Genomic DNA, 15,759 nt, shown 5'->3' on the forward strand with positions numbered 1-15,759 from the left:
GGCAGTGATTTGGGCCTGTTTTAATTTTGAATTTTATGTTTCTTTAACAGTAGTTGTCTGCTACATAAAAGCACATCCCCATATTCTCTGACCATTCTGGGTGTCTGAAATCAGCCTCAGGGAACATGTCTGCCTGTGATCTTCCTCCTCTCAGAAGTTCTTCTGAGTAACAAACAGCCTCAAACAGTTTTCAGTCATTTCAGTGTCCATGAACTTGAGGCGAGTCTCTACAGGATTCCTCACTCATATTAGAATTTTCATATCGTAAATACAATATGCTATGATGAGACATGCATAAAAATAGCTCTAATCAAACGAGCACTCAGACACACGGTGGGGAAGATGAGAACATTCTCGTCCAGTGACTTCCTGCTCAGCATTCCACTGGGAGGCTTTATACAAGTAGCTTTTAAAACAAGTAGCAAGAAAGTACATTTGAAAGGCAGTCAAATATAACAATGGTTTCATTGCTGTTGGTTACATTTTAAATGACAAACATTCAATCAATGTAAGTCAATGAGAAAAGGCTCAAATTATCTACACAGCAAAGTTTGAATGGAGTTTTAATACTTAGGGTTAGAGGTTTAGAACAAACCCTAAGCTGAATATTTGAGAAATATCTATTCAGTGCTGCCTTGCAAGCAGTGTAATTACCTCCACGGAATTTTGCCAACATCTATTATCAACTGAACAAAAAAATGAATTATTACGATTATTAAGTGTCTCACTCTTTTGTCATTTATCACCAAACTTGGTATAATTAGCATATTCTGAAAGTAGAGATCTGAGGCTGGGTGAACAAACAACAAGTGCATGAATCACTTGTACTCAATTGACCAGATGCGGTGCAGCTTTGGCACAGGCTGCTTTCAGAACTCACAACATTAACAAACAACAAGGATTTACAACTAATCACAAGAATGCCCTTAACTTTGCAAGTAGAAGGTATAATAGTAACACTTTATAATAACTTGATAATTAAACTACTGTCTCTGGTCCATCCATCCATCCATCCTGGTCCATCCGTGCGGTAAAAAATAAACATACTTTTGTTGGGTGCTAAGGCAAGCTTCATACTTACCATTAAAGGGATAGTTTACCCACAAATGAAAATTCTGTCATCATTTACTCCCTCTCACATTGTTCCAAACCTGCATAAATTTCTTTGTTCTGCTGAACACAAAGGAAGACATTTGGGAGAATGTTTGTAACCAAGCAGATCTCGCCCCCATTGACTGCCATAGTATTTTTTTTTTTTTTCCTACTATGGTAGTCAGTGGGGGGTGAGATCTGCTTGGTTTCAAACATTCTTCCAAATATCTTCCTTTGTGTACAGCCGAACAAAGAAATTTATGCAGGTTTGGAACTACTTAAGAAGGAGTAAATTTTAATTTTTGGGTGAACTATCCTTTAAGGACTGAAACAAAGCCCTAGCCCAGGGATGGGCTCCTGAATAGCAACTTATTTTTAATAGCAATCAGAACATCTTAGCAACCACATAGCAATGATCTGACAACAACCCACAACACTAGTTACATAAAAAAAAAAAAAAAAAAAAAAAATACATTTACATTCAAATAGTTCTCATAAAACTTTTCATATCTATATATGAATATATGAACTGCATTATATAATGTTCATTAATTACTTATTATTGACATTAATTATAAAGTAACTGACCCCAATTTCTATCTTATTATGGTATTTCAGTATTTGAGCTGAATGCAAAACCGGTTTGGCCTCTGGACCAAAATGGCAGTCATTTCTGTAACAATTAAACAGTATCACTGTAGATTACAGCTCATCTTCTAACTACATTGTGACGTATGATCCTGCAGTCCATCGTGGGTAGTCTCCCCCATTGGCTGAAAGGTGAGCAGACTGATAGGAGGGATAGTAGTGACTTTGCTTTTCTGTGGAGCAGCTCATGTTTAATGCACAGCCCTGCTGAGCTCTGAGTATTGATTTGTAAATGCACGCCGTGTGTTTATCTGGCTAAGATTCTCACCATTGTTTCAGGAGGCACATTTGCATAGAAGCAAGAGCCCAGGAGAGAGAGAGAGAGAGAGGGAGAGGGGAGGAGGAGGATGGGAGTATAAACTGGTGATGAGCTGTAGTTCAGATGTGGTTTAACGGAATAATAATAATAATAAAAAAAGCAGGAGCGAGGAAGAAAAAGAGAGACAGAAAAATGAAGTGAGGTAATAGCCTGATGATTGTGATTGGTGGAAAGATTCATTCATTCATTCATTCATTCATTCATTCATTCATTCATTCATTCATTCATTCATTCATTCATTCATTCATTTTTGTTGTATATTGTTTACTTATTGGGTGTTTGGGTGGTCTGTTTGTTATGTCTGGTATAGTTGTTTATATTTGGTTTATGTTGATAGTTTTGTTTCATGTGCAATGTTTATTATGTTGAATTTGGGGTTTGTTTTTAAGTTTGGTGTTCTGTATGCTGTTAATGTTTAGTATGCATTGTTTGTTGTGTTTGGTGTACAGTTTTTTAAATTGTGTTTAGGGTGCGTTGTTTGTTATATTTGGTGTTTGTTTTTAGTTATTTGTTTCATCTCAAGGACCCTTTGCTTTTTAGTTTGTAGACAAAAAACATCAGATGGCCAAAGGAGATCTTTACAAACATTTTAAAACATTATCTTTTTAATAATTTACATTTATTCCTTAGGCAGGTGCTTTTATATGTATACAACAAGCAATTCATCTTAAACAACCCAGATAGTATGCATCAATCAGGACAGTTGAGGTATTGTGCATTTTAAAATGCCATAGCCACAAACCAACGGCAAAATGATTCTAGTAAATGCGAGGGAGGAAATATGGCTAATGAGATCTCTTTTGCATCTTAATAGTTTCTCCTAGACAATTATGTGTTTAAGGAGAGAGCAAATTGAGACTTTTGCTTAAGTCTTTTGTTGATTTTCCTCTTGTGGAAAAAAGACTCCCATATGTGGAGATGTTAGAGTTTCAATTTCAACAACTGAGCTCAGTCTGCACAGTCTATTTTTAATCAAATTGTTCCAAATGTCTTCTTTTTTTTTTTTTTAAATCTCCCCTAAAAAGTTTTAGGTGAAAAAATTTGAGAAAAAGTGGACAATTAAATAAGGCATGACCAAAAACCCCTTTAAGTCTCCTTAGATATGAAAGAGCAACCTCTGAGCAATAAAAATTCCCTTTGGGTGGTTGCATTTGTGTTTTTGTTAATAGTGCCCTGGGTATTGCAAGCATATGTCATTGTGCGCGTGTGTCTCTCTGGCAGCGCACACTTCCTGCAACAGTGGCTAGGGGGTGCATGTGGACAGAGGAAGCCACACTAATATATTCCTCACTGGCTGCTGTGAGCTGGTCACATGGGGAGCCAGTGCGAGTTTAAAAGTGCTTTGGTTTCCCTTCAGCCAGTGCAGTATGAGCCTTTGCTCAAGACACGCACACATACACATATACTACACGCCTTTGCCTACAGAACAGCAACTTTCTGTACTGGAGCTTCTCTGATATATATAAACACACACACACACTTTCACATCTGTGTGCAGCTATAGAGGACAAAACACAGACATTAAGGAGCAGAGGAAGATAAGGCTAGAGACAGAAGCAAACGCTTTTAAGTAAGTACCTTGATTGTATCTCTTCTTTATAAACTGTCAGTCATTTTTTTATGGGCGTATTTTGTTGCATGCGATGCAATTTGATTTTGTGCTTTGAAGGACAAGAAAGACATGCACAGATGGACAGATTGTTTTGTTAGCTATTTTGGAGCTTGTAGAGGCTGTTAAGATCAACAAATGATTGGCAAATGTCACCTAATGGATTATTTCCTGTTTGCTTGAGGTTGAACCTGGTGTCACAGTGTTCATATAGCCGCAGCGTCCCCGGCTCTCTGCACGTGTTAGAAGGATGCGAGCGTGTTAGACAGCCGCGCACCATACGAGAAATGTGATTCATGCAGCCTCACTCCGGGAAGAGGAGGCAAACAAAGTGGCCAGAGAGGGAGACGGGGGTGAGGATCAGGGTACGGAGGAATAGGAGAGAAAGACGGGCGACCGAGTGAAAGTGGAGAGGCTTTGAAAAGCCCTGACACTAGGCAGACAATTAGCCCCGGCTTCTGTTATCTGTGCCTTTTCTGCAGCCGCTGCCCTGAAGGCGTGGGTCAAGGGAAGAGCTGACCCAGTGTCAACACTCCTGCATGGAAGCCATTATCAGGACCTGATTGATTAGTTTTAGCGGAAATCTCCACATCTCCTCCTCCTTCGCCTGCCGCTTTTTGTTCTTTGGCTGGGGTTGTATCTTGCTGGTTTCCCTGGGTTTACTTTCTTCATCTGTCTTTTGGACTTTCATTATGGGTAAATCTCATGGAAACTTGTCTGGGTAACATTAAAAAAAAAAAAAAAATAAAAAAAAAAATATATATATATATATATATATATATATATATATATATATATATATATATATATATATATTTTGCACGAAGAACCGTTTTTTTAAATTATTATTTGTATTATTTGTTTGCATTTTTACAAAAAAAAAATAATATCATTTTATTTTTATTATTATTGCATCTTGACCATTTAAATTGTCATGTGTGGCAATATTTTGTCGACCTATCTTGGACTTTACATACACGTGCGTATATATTCTTGTTGACTGTACAGTCATTTATACAAAAAGGAAAAATGCAATTTTATTATAGAAATTAAAGTACAAAATATATCAACATTTTTTTAACCAATATATAAAACAAACAAAAATAGAAAATATCATAACATTATTTAAATTGGAAGTTTTAATGTAATTTATTTCACAATATGGTAATAAGTTATTTTAATTTTATTTTTTTCAAACTTTTATGGAAATAATGCTGCAATGCAAAAAGATACATTATCATTTAGCAAAATCTAATTACTTATTACTCACATTAAAATATGATCTGGACACATTCTTGACAGGTTCCATGAGATTCACCCTTATTCTGCACATCTACTGCTCGTTTTGACTTATTGGGAAGCGACATCCATTTATTGGTGAGCTAAAGCTCTTTATCTGTAACACAAGGACATGCTGCGGGGGTAAACCTCTTTCTCTTTGGTTTTAAAGACTCTGCCCTCCTCACATTAGCTCAAAGGGGGGTCAGCTTAACTCTGGCAGGGTTGACACTGCCTTAATGACGCCCTGTTTCATGCCTTATTGAAAGCGGTGACTGAATGGCTGCCGGACACCTACTTTTCTTTTTACACGAGGGTCTCTGCTTTCTCTGTGCAGCATTTCAGTTCGTAAAGCTTTCACTAAAAGGGCTCTCGCTGTCATCTGAGGAGCCTGTAGCTTGGCACCTGGTTTTAGTTTGACTCTATTCACACAAACACAGTAAAAGAGCAACACGCGCTTCTCCGGGATCTCGTGTGGATGTAAATAAAACGTTGCAGGCTCAATAAAAGAGATAAAGTGAGATGCACATGCTACATTAGGCTTAATTGAACTAATACTCTCCTATTGGCAGATTAGGGTCTTGGAGAAGCAGGACATATTTAGGTTTGGAACCACAGTAGGGATTCCTCTTGCAGGGTGTGATTCGAGACCCCATGCTCGCGTTCTTCGCTCTAATCTCTCCGTCCTGCCCCTGAGCAGTGTTTATGATTCAAACAGAAGAAAAGTAAAATAACACCAGCATAATATTTCCCTTAACATACTTACCCCTTGGATAAACATCCTTAAACAGATGTCAGAACGCAGGCTGATCACAGACAACAGGGGCTGCCGATGCTTTCTTCCCCAACATACACAAATTCTACAAATTAGAAGCTGGTGCTTAAGGAATCCGCCAAGAAAATGCTTCCCACTATATGCTGGTGCTGTCATTTGTAGAGCCAGGACCACACTGAGATGAAATAGTCTGTTAAAATGGCTGTGATGCATTGGTAGTTCGTTGCTTATTCAATTACGATTTGATTGATTTATCATTTCATTTTGAACCCTGTCTTTTATGCAGTAAATAAGAATTTTCAAGATGAGCTGCTATGTTATTTTCTTGACTCTTCCAATTTAGCCCTTCACTGAGCTAACTAATGTGATGTTTCCACCATTTGATATTGAGAATGTGGATGGCGACAAATCCATGATCTGTATTAGTATTCATTAAAATATGTTTAAATGCAAAATGTCTTGTTTTGACTTCCACGTGGGTCTTTAAGGATAAATTATTATTTATATAACTTTTATTCAGAGACTGGATTAGATTTGCATTTCCTGAAATAAATAGTTTCATTAACATTTCAGCTGGTTAAACTTCGAAATGTAAGTTCACCTGCTGCCTTAAAAATGTGAGTTAACTCAACTTGAAGATAAGCTTTGTTTCAACTCAAAAATAGTCAAGACAATGCATTACTTTAAGTTAAAATTTAAACTTAAAGTAATGCATTGTCTTGACTATTTGTGAGTTGAAACAAAGCTTATCTTCAAGTTGAGTTAACTTATGTTTAGTTGAGTTAACACACATTTTTAAGGCAGCAGGTGAACTTACATTTCGAAGTTTAACCAGCTGAAAACGTTTTACAGTAATGCCCAAACTATATTTTGGTTTCCACCAAACAGTATGTGTAATGTGCACGCAATGCATATTTTATCATCAGCATAGTAATATGTACTTTCCGCTCGAACATATGCCTTGAATTTTTTTTTGTTTTTGCACTAATTAGTTGGTCCACAAGGTGGCAACACTGACTCAAATATTGTTTTACTTTTTCAAACGTAACCGAAGAGACCGAAAAAAAAAAAGAGTATACGCCCACATTAAGAGATACACACGTACATTAAATTTTACCAATCATAACTTCAGGAGAAAAATAATGCAGGCTCTGGAAAAAGATGAAACTTTTCAGTGCGCATCTGTTGACCACATGCTATCAAGTGACATACATTTAAAGGCTATGCATTTGGTTGTACACATACCCGAAACATTTGCACCAAAGTATACTTTGGTCTTAAAATGTAGAGTTTTAGGTAAAATTAGGTTCATGAATGAAAATGAAATGATGCCTTGTTTTCTGTTGGCTGTGTAGTAGATTTACATTCCAATGACACCATCACAATTGACTATGCAAATACATGTAAAAAAAAAAAAAAAAAAAAAGACCAATAGGGACATAATATGCAAATTTCAGGATGATGTCATCACAGCCAGTTGCATTAAAAAAAAAAAAAAAAAAAAATGCCTGTATATCTAAGCCTGAAATTATACAATACAATTTTTGGATTGAGTGATTAAGCAGTTCAGCTTGAAATGGTAACAGAAACATAACAAATTATGGTTTTGAGTTAAGAACAAAGTACATACAGGTTATTTTAATTATAAATGTGTCTTTGCACCTTGCTGCTCTGATTTAAATCTATTGTTTCTGCCTGGGTATGGAAATTATACATTAATGCTATAGATGGATGGATGCATCTGGATGTTGTATGGATACCCCATGTCTCAATTCATTTTCATGTCTGTGGTTGGCTGAACAAGTGTAGGAATTGTGAATCAATCTATACATTTGTTCATTGACAGATTTGGGGCTCCAAGTCAACCTCAGATCAAGCTATCCCTGCAAGTATGAACATTCAAATGTACTGACTTCACCTCACCCCAACGCTCCTCCGCCAAAAGAAGTCTTCCAAATTTGTCTCCGCTTTAAACTATTGAATCCCTTGGCTACTTAAAATCTATTATTCTGCCTTTTAACCCTGTCCACAAAACATCAACAACACTGCGTTTTTGTCCGATGAAAACTGAGCTTTTTTAAGACGCTCCCCCAAGTGGAGAGATATCAAAATGCCCTTTTCACATTGTTGTGTGGACTGTGAAATTAAAGGTATTTGAAAACGCTGGTGCTTGTTTGGTCATGTGACGCATATTGTACCCATACATATCTTTGTTTTTACTGGTTGTGTGCCTACTACATGCTATTTACTTTCACAGTGTCGCTAAAGATACATGTTATTTAATATCACATTCATGATTCAAGATGACAGATAATGTACTCACAATTGCTGTCCTGCAGCAAAACTTGAGGGCAATTGCATTTTAGACCATATGGAATGGTGATTGAGTGTGACCTGGACATACCAGAAAGTGGTGAGATATTTTGGTAATAAAATGATCATAACAGAAGAATATTGAGAGAAATATATTCAAATGATCTGTTGGTATCATCTCAGTGAGCACTTATTACATGCTATGTATGCGCAGTAAGATGATTTTTAAGTCTTGATGAGAAACTTGCTAGTGTGGAGAGAGAGCATTTTGAAACATAAACACCATTTCCAAATGTAGCATAATTTATGTAGATGTAGCTTAACTTAACCTTGGTCCTCTCCTCAATGGATCCCTTCCTGTTCAGTGATAATGAGGAGATTTTCATGGGATATTATTAAAAAATCCAGTTCCTCCATCCCAAACTCTATTTAAAGAGACATCTTGACTCTTGTCATATAAACACTGGCTGAAGGCCAGAATAGCATCTGCATTTCATTGAAAGGTCAATGAGTTGACGCTTTTGCAATTGCCTTGAAGGTAACTTGGGTTTCTGAACTTTCGAGCTCCATTTACTGACCACCTCTATCACTTTTGCACCTGTAGATAAAGATTTAAACCAGAAAAGTGGTCCAAGGTCAGGGCACAAGGGTAACCCGTACCTCTAGGCACAGTGCAAAAACAGGACGACCAGGAAATACAGTACCCTAAATAACAACCCTCGAATACCTCCAAGCAAAGAGCAACCCAGAAAAATGCTGGAGCTCTTCTCTGGCCACAACGCAAGCTTTTAATCTATTAACTGCTGATCCTTAAACTCTAATCAATGCAGGCTTTTATATTTCCATTAAACGAGAAAGGGAAATGAATAAATAAATCATGCCATCAGAGTGGCCAGCCTCCTTCACTTGGAAAACCATCACAGACAGACCTCTTCTTAGCGTGTGCATTGCAAATCGTGTTAGCGCTCTGGGGCAGAGTTATTTACCCAATTTCCCTCCATCCCCTTGGCTTTTTATGGCATGTCTGCATTATTAGTGCCACTGCTTTTGATAGCAAGCACACTCGTTTATTAAGGGAAGGGGGCTGCAGAATTCGGAGGAGGGGGGAGGCGTTGTGTTGACTGGGAAACATTAATTGCATTAGCATTCCCAATTTGGCCTCTGATTAGAGTGGACTGGGGAAAATGCCAGGGTACATTTCTCTGTTTACGCCCCGGCATGGGCTACTATGAACCCTGGCAGATATTCAAGGTTGAGGGCCTCTGGACACGGCACATTAGTGGCGCCTTAGTCCTGAATGTCCTACGCAAGCTGCTTGGTTCCTCTTGCAAATTCAACAAACCTCTTGCATAACCTGTTGATGGCATAGCATGTGTGAGAGTGATGAAGACACATGGATAAATGTGAATATACAGAGGCTGTCGTCTGCTAAAATGGTCAAGAGAAGAGTGACATTGTTAAAAAGGAAGTACAACGTGAAGCAGAGTTTGTGTGTGTGTGTGTGTGTGTGTGTGTGTGTGTGTGTGTGTGTGTGTGTGTGTGTGTGTGTGTGTGTGTGTGTGTGTGTGTGTGTGTGTGTGTGTGTGTATATATATACATAATACTGCATATTACATTTAGTTTCCACAACAAGGTTGCAAATTGTGTTTTTAAAATGCAGTTCAAGTACCATCATGTGTCTTAACAATGAACAACACTATTAAGCTGTCTTAATGGCAAAAGAAGACTGTTTAATATTGCATAAGTCTACCCTTTCGTTCTGTAGCTATTCAAATGACAGACCGAACAATTAGATATTGTGAAATCGGTTTAAAATAATCTCCTCTTTTTATTCTTAACTTAACGTACCAAGTTAACTTGTATTGTTACCTGCAAGCATGATTAGATTTAGAGTGTTTAAAAGGCTTTTAATTGAAAACGGTGACTTTATTAACTATGCTGTGAAGCCCTGCAGGTGGACTCAATCTGTCCTGTAATCCTAGCAGTCTGGGTGTGATACGATTGTTTTCACTAAGCATACTGAATTAGCTGTACTCCCCGCTGCCCACAGCTGCTAGTCCCTCCATCTAGAAGCTGTTTCCTTCAAGAGAAATACTTTCATCTCATTAATGTGGCTTAATAGTTGCGGCTGCTTAGGAAAATTGCATAGATTCCTTGAATGACCTTTTGAAGGGGTCATATCAAATTTTCCTTGATCTTTTGAGGTGAAGAAGTTCATTGAACTGTGAAAACATACTGTACAAAAAATAAAATAAAATAAAATAAAAATCCATTCCAAAAGACTATTGTTTATTTGCAAATTGTAAAGGTACAGTAAAATAAATTATTTTATTTATGTATTTAAAAAAAAATAAAAAATTCAAAATTTAAATAACATTTAATTCAATTTTTGGGGGGTTTATTATTATTATTATTATTATTATTATTATTATTATTACACACACACAAAAAAAAAAAAAAAAACTTTTTTTTTGTTTGTTTTTTAAAATGAGCCCTTTAAAAAAAACAATTCTGTCATTAATTACTCACCCCCATATCGTTCCAAACCCGTAAGACCCGTTCATCTTCGAAACACAAATTAAGATATTTTTGATGAAATCCAAGAGGTATATGTATAATATCTTCTCTTCTGTGTCATTGTCCTACGCTGTTTACATTCAACGCTTCCAGGTTCTACGTCAGAACGTTAGCACCTTTCTGGACCTTAAAAAAGTAGTGGTTAAATTGTTGTCTATGGAGTTGTCAGATACCTCTAGGATTTCTTTAAAAATATCTTAATTTGTGTTCCGAAGATGAACAAAGGTTTTACGGGTTTGGAAAAACATGAGGGTGAGTAATTAATGACATAATTTTCATTTTTGGGTGAACAAACCCTTTAATGTTATCTCAGTTGGTAATTATTAAGGTTACAGTGGCTATATGTAGAATTTAGAAACCCTTGTTATTAGCAACACCGGTAGCCGTTAAGTGAACTGCAGTCATTGATGTACAAATAACAAGACCCAAGGTCAAGGTCCCAATATACTCGAGGTGAAGTTCTTTTTTGGTTATTTATGTAGAAGTAAAAAGAAGTTGAAAGCACCTTTTCAGCGATACTGTTAAGATGAACATCCCGACACCTCTGCTGAGAGTGACGCGAGAATGATGCTGTTTGAATTCATCCCTTTTCTTTGCATTATCCTGCATTCATTTCATTTCAGCATTCATTTCATGTGTCATAGTACTGTAGAGAGGCTCTTGGGAGCACGCATAACCATCACATTTTTTATTTTCCTGAAAAAAAAAAAAAAAAAAAAACGTCCTGGGTCCTTCTCATAAAAGTAAATATATATATATAAATAAATAAATAAATACAAGTCTAGGCTTTCATAGACAATCTAGGAAGTCAGGGAAGGTCTAAGTTTTGTTACAAGCTGTTCACATAGCAAAATAAATAAATAAATACAAAATGATGAAAATATATTAAACTGATGTTTGCATAATAGTCCCATCATAATCATGTAATTACTTGACGTACTGTACAGAGATTCACAGATAGATATTGAACTTTGATTTGCTCTGAAAGCAATGTATTTCAACTTGTCAGGCTTGGCACAAGTAAAATCAATGCCATCAAAAACACAGCATATGGATGATATACAGTACTGACGATATGTTTGTCATGTCAGGATGTCTCTGAGCGAGACGGGTGTCCAGGTGGCTTAACTGCCTACTTAATGAGCACCAAATGACTATATTTCATCACCAGATGGCAAATGTTAAAAGAAAGTCATTTACTTTGAGTCTGTCTTTGCTGCGTTTTTTAGAAATAATTGGACTGTGATTACAGTGAAATGTCATGCTGAGTACCCTGACATCATCAGGCTGACGATATTTTCAAAACGAGGACCCCCTGCTGTTTGCTCATTAGAGGTTTTATCTAACTAGCATGGCTTCATTCTGTAGGCATGATTTTTTTAAAAGACCAAAAAATGTCCACATAAATTAATTGTATTCATCTATCAGTTGTAAAAAATTATGTAATACAATAATAAACCCATTTTTTGCACATTTTATGCCTTATTCCTTGTTGTGCAATAGCCAGAGAGCACACTATGAGGATGTTTGACAATGAAGTGCACTAAAAGAAAAAAAAAAAAAAAAAAAAAAGACTCTGTAGTGACACACTTCAGACTGAAGTTTAATACGGTCAGATCAGTGAAACATAAGATAAGAAAAAAACAAACAAACAAACAAACAAAAACTAAAAGTTCTGCAAAAGTGGCTGGTCACTGTTGAGCTCGATTTACATCATCTTTTAAAATAGTTACTGTGTCTATCACTACAAAGTCTATTGATTCTCTTTGAACTTTGGACTGAACAAAATAAATGACTATTTACTGTTTCATCTCATCTTAATCACCATAATGAAGTAGATTGGAAACATTTAATCTGCTTAGAGAAATGGCCTCCTCTATGTCTCTATAGTCATAATTATTCCCCGTTCACTCCATAGGGAGGCAGTTTCCTTAAGACATTCATTAATTATGACACAAACCATAACTCTTATCTCGTAAATAGTTTCCCCGCATATTCACGCTGATTTCCTGTTTCTAAAAGGAGCAGGTTTTGACAAATGCTTAACACAGGTGACAGTGCGAATCTCGGGTGAATTTATATCCGTCTTGCAAAACCTGCACTTGTCCTTTTTATGTCTCCCAAAATAATAAGACATCCTGATTAAGTAGCGAGTGGTGAAGATAGCGAGGAACAAATGCGCTAATGGCCGCTGAAAATAAAACAGTTGACAAGGCTGCATTAAACTGCATGTAATTTAAGCGCTTTGACAGCTTAGGTGCTAGTGTTGTGGAAAATATAGCAGCGTATAATTTACCTGGGAGAGAGTGCAGCCAAGATTTAAACCTTGTGTAAACAGTTACAAGTGTATTTTAACAAAACCCATCAGTCTTTGTCACCAGATAAATCCGCAAGCATGACAGTTGAAATTCGTTCATGGGAAGTTTGCACTTACAACACTGGAAATTACAATTGTGATCTGCATTCAAGTAGTCTTTAAAACATGTTAGGCAATTTCATATTCATACACTACCATTCAAAATATAGAACCAAATATTTAAGTAGCATTTTCGGCCAGCTTTATATATAGCAAAAAATCATTTTCATAATCAGATCTTTCATAATCTGGATTTAAAGAAAATCCTGATTCATTTTAATTCCATTCATGTGCATTAATCTCATTAATATGATTCCAACATGATTTGACTTGACTTGACATGAGTCTGCCCATTTAAAGATATAGTGAAAAATGAGCCTTGATTGGGAATGGCACACAAACACATAAACAAGGAATCAAACCAATGCTAAAGGAACAGTTGGTTAGCACTCTAGATTTTAAAAACCTAGTAACTTAATTGGTAAGAGCTTGATTTTTCCCTACTCAACATCTTGGGCTCTCAAGTAATCAAATGCACATTCAACACATGCAAGTTTTGATGCAAAAACTGATTAGACCAATTAAGACTAACAACTGTTCTATGAAAGATTTTTTTTTTCTTCCAGTCTTTTGGGTGATTTGTTAAAGGGACAGTTCACCCAAAAATGAAAATTATCCCATAAATTTACTCAATCCTGGCTGTATATGTCTTCTTTCAGGCAAACACAATCGGAGTTATATTAAAAAATATCCTGACTGTTCCAAACTTTATAATGGGAGTGAATGGTACTTTTTTTGAAGCTAGTGATTGCAGTTTATAAAGGTACAATTATGGATAATTTTCTTTCAAAAAACACATCGCTTTGCTTCAGAAGGCCTTAATTAACCCCCTGGAGCCAAATGGTCTACTTTTAGGAAGGATGGATGGATGGATGGATGGATGGATGGATTAAAAAAAAATGGCACATTCACTCTCATTATAAAGCTAGGAAGAGCCTGGCTATTTGTCATTATAAAACGGTTAATTTCTGTCCTTAATTCTGATTGGTCAATAGTTGTGTTTTATTCACGATAAAACATGGCTATGACTGCTTCACACAACGGTTCTGTGTATCACTACACAACACCCTTAGCAACCACTCTTAACAACGTAAACTGTTTGTTCTCAATTGATATTGTTCATTGAAGCTTACTGTATTATGTAAAAGAGTATTGTGAGAAAAGAGATCAAGTGAGCGAGTTTATTACCTGCATTTAGATTTAGCATTTTCCTTCACGTCAGTCCTGTGTTCATAATAAAAAATCTGTTTAAATGTCTGATGTATTATCTTGTCCTTTTAACAGTTAAAGGGTTTTCCCGTGACTGACCAAGCTAGTCAAAGCATTTGTCAGTTGCATCTTGTTCTGTGTTCACAGCAATTCAGTCTTTTCAATGGAAAAAAGACTTCGCTACTGACTGACTCACTCATAAAGACAATCTTTGCCGCCATCTAATGGCGTAATAATGTAACTTCTGTTGCTGTTCACGGTCAGGGACTATTTTTTTCCAGTGGAAGGAAGGCTTTAAGTTAAAGTTTACTTCATGAAAGTTGCATTGATACATACTTCTGGCTTTAATATTTGTATTGTGTGGTAACCATTTTATAAAAGCAATAAGGTACTCTTGTACCTTATTGCTTACATATAACTCTGATTGTGTTTGGCTGATCCACAGTTTAGAATATGCAGGATGTATCCCACAAGATGTCCAATTTGTATTACTTTAAAATCGTGAAAACAGCTGTTCTGAATCAGAAGATTTTGATGTCAAAAATGCATTTTATAGTTTTATTTATTTATTAAATTTTATATTAACCTACATGATCATTTGAAAATTTGGGGTCAGATAAGGTTTACTAATGTTACTAAATATTTCTGTAAAGTTGTTCTTTTGAACTTTCTATTCATCAAGTAATCCTGAATAATCCAGAGAAACATTTTTAAACTGTTTTCAACATTGATAATAATAGGTGTTTCTTGAGCATCAAATCAGCATATTAAAACGATTTCTGAAGGATCATGTGACACTGAAGACTGAAGTAATGATGCTGAAAATTCAGCTTTGATCACAGGAATACATTACATTTAACACATTATTTTAAATTGTAATGATATTTCATAATATTACTATTTTTTACTGTATTATTGATCACATAAATGCAGCCTTGGTGAACAGAAGACACTTGGTGTTGGTGATGGTGTTGCCCTAGAGCTACACAATAAACTAAAAAATCATTCGAGCCTTTTGTCCAGAACATGGTAAAGACCTCATTTTTCATCTTAGAAATATTGCACGTATTCAGCCTATGTTGTCCTTTTTTGTTGCTGAAAAATGTATTCATTCTTTAGTTTTCTCACAAATTGATTGTTGCAATGCTCTCCTTGCTGGAGTGTCCTAATCCTCTCTTAACAAATTGCAATACTTGCAGAATTCAGCAGCTAGAATTTTAACTGGGGCTAGGGCTGGCGACCATATAACTCCTTTTGAAGACGTTGCACTGGCTTTTTTTGCTCCAAAACTGTGGAACTCTCTCCAAACTGACATTAGGGATGCTAATTCTTTAGCTGTTTTTAAAACTTTGCTCAAAACATTCTTTTGTAGGAAAGCTTTTATTTGACTTTTTTTATTGTATTGTTTTGTGATTTATTTCTTGTTGATTTGTATAATATATTGTCTTATATTGTTGTGTTTTTCTTTCATGTAAGCTTTCCTGGAAAACGCCTTGAGAAAGCAACTTTTGGAGGCGCTATAC

At 36.1% G+C, this 15,759-nt stretch overlaps 1 protein-coding gene across 2 annotated transcripts in view; it reads left to right on the forward strand.

Moving 5' to 3' along the window:
- The first annotated feature begins 3,438 nt into the window (after positions 1–3,438).
- cntfr (ciliary neurotrophic factor receptor) overlaps positions 3,439–15,759 on the forward strand; it is a 196,495-nt gene continuing 184,174 nt past the window's right edge. For both annotated transcript variants that reach the window (XM_067395701.1, XM_067395702.1), the window contains exon 1: positions 3,439–3,629. The gene's annotated coding sequence lies outside the window, so the exon portion shown is untranslated. The remainder of the gene's footprint in view (positions 3,630–15,759) is intronic.

This window comes from Chanodichthys erythropterus, chromosome 10 (assembly GCF_024489055.1).
Source record: "Chanodichthys erythropterus isolate Z2021 chromosome 10, ASM2448905v1, whole genome shotgun sequence".
Taxonomy (NCBI): domain Eukaryota; kingdom Metazoa; phylum Chordata; class Actinopteri; order Cypriniformes; family Xenocyprididae; genus Chanodichthys; species Chanodichthys erythropterus.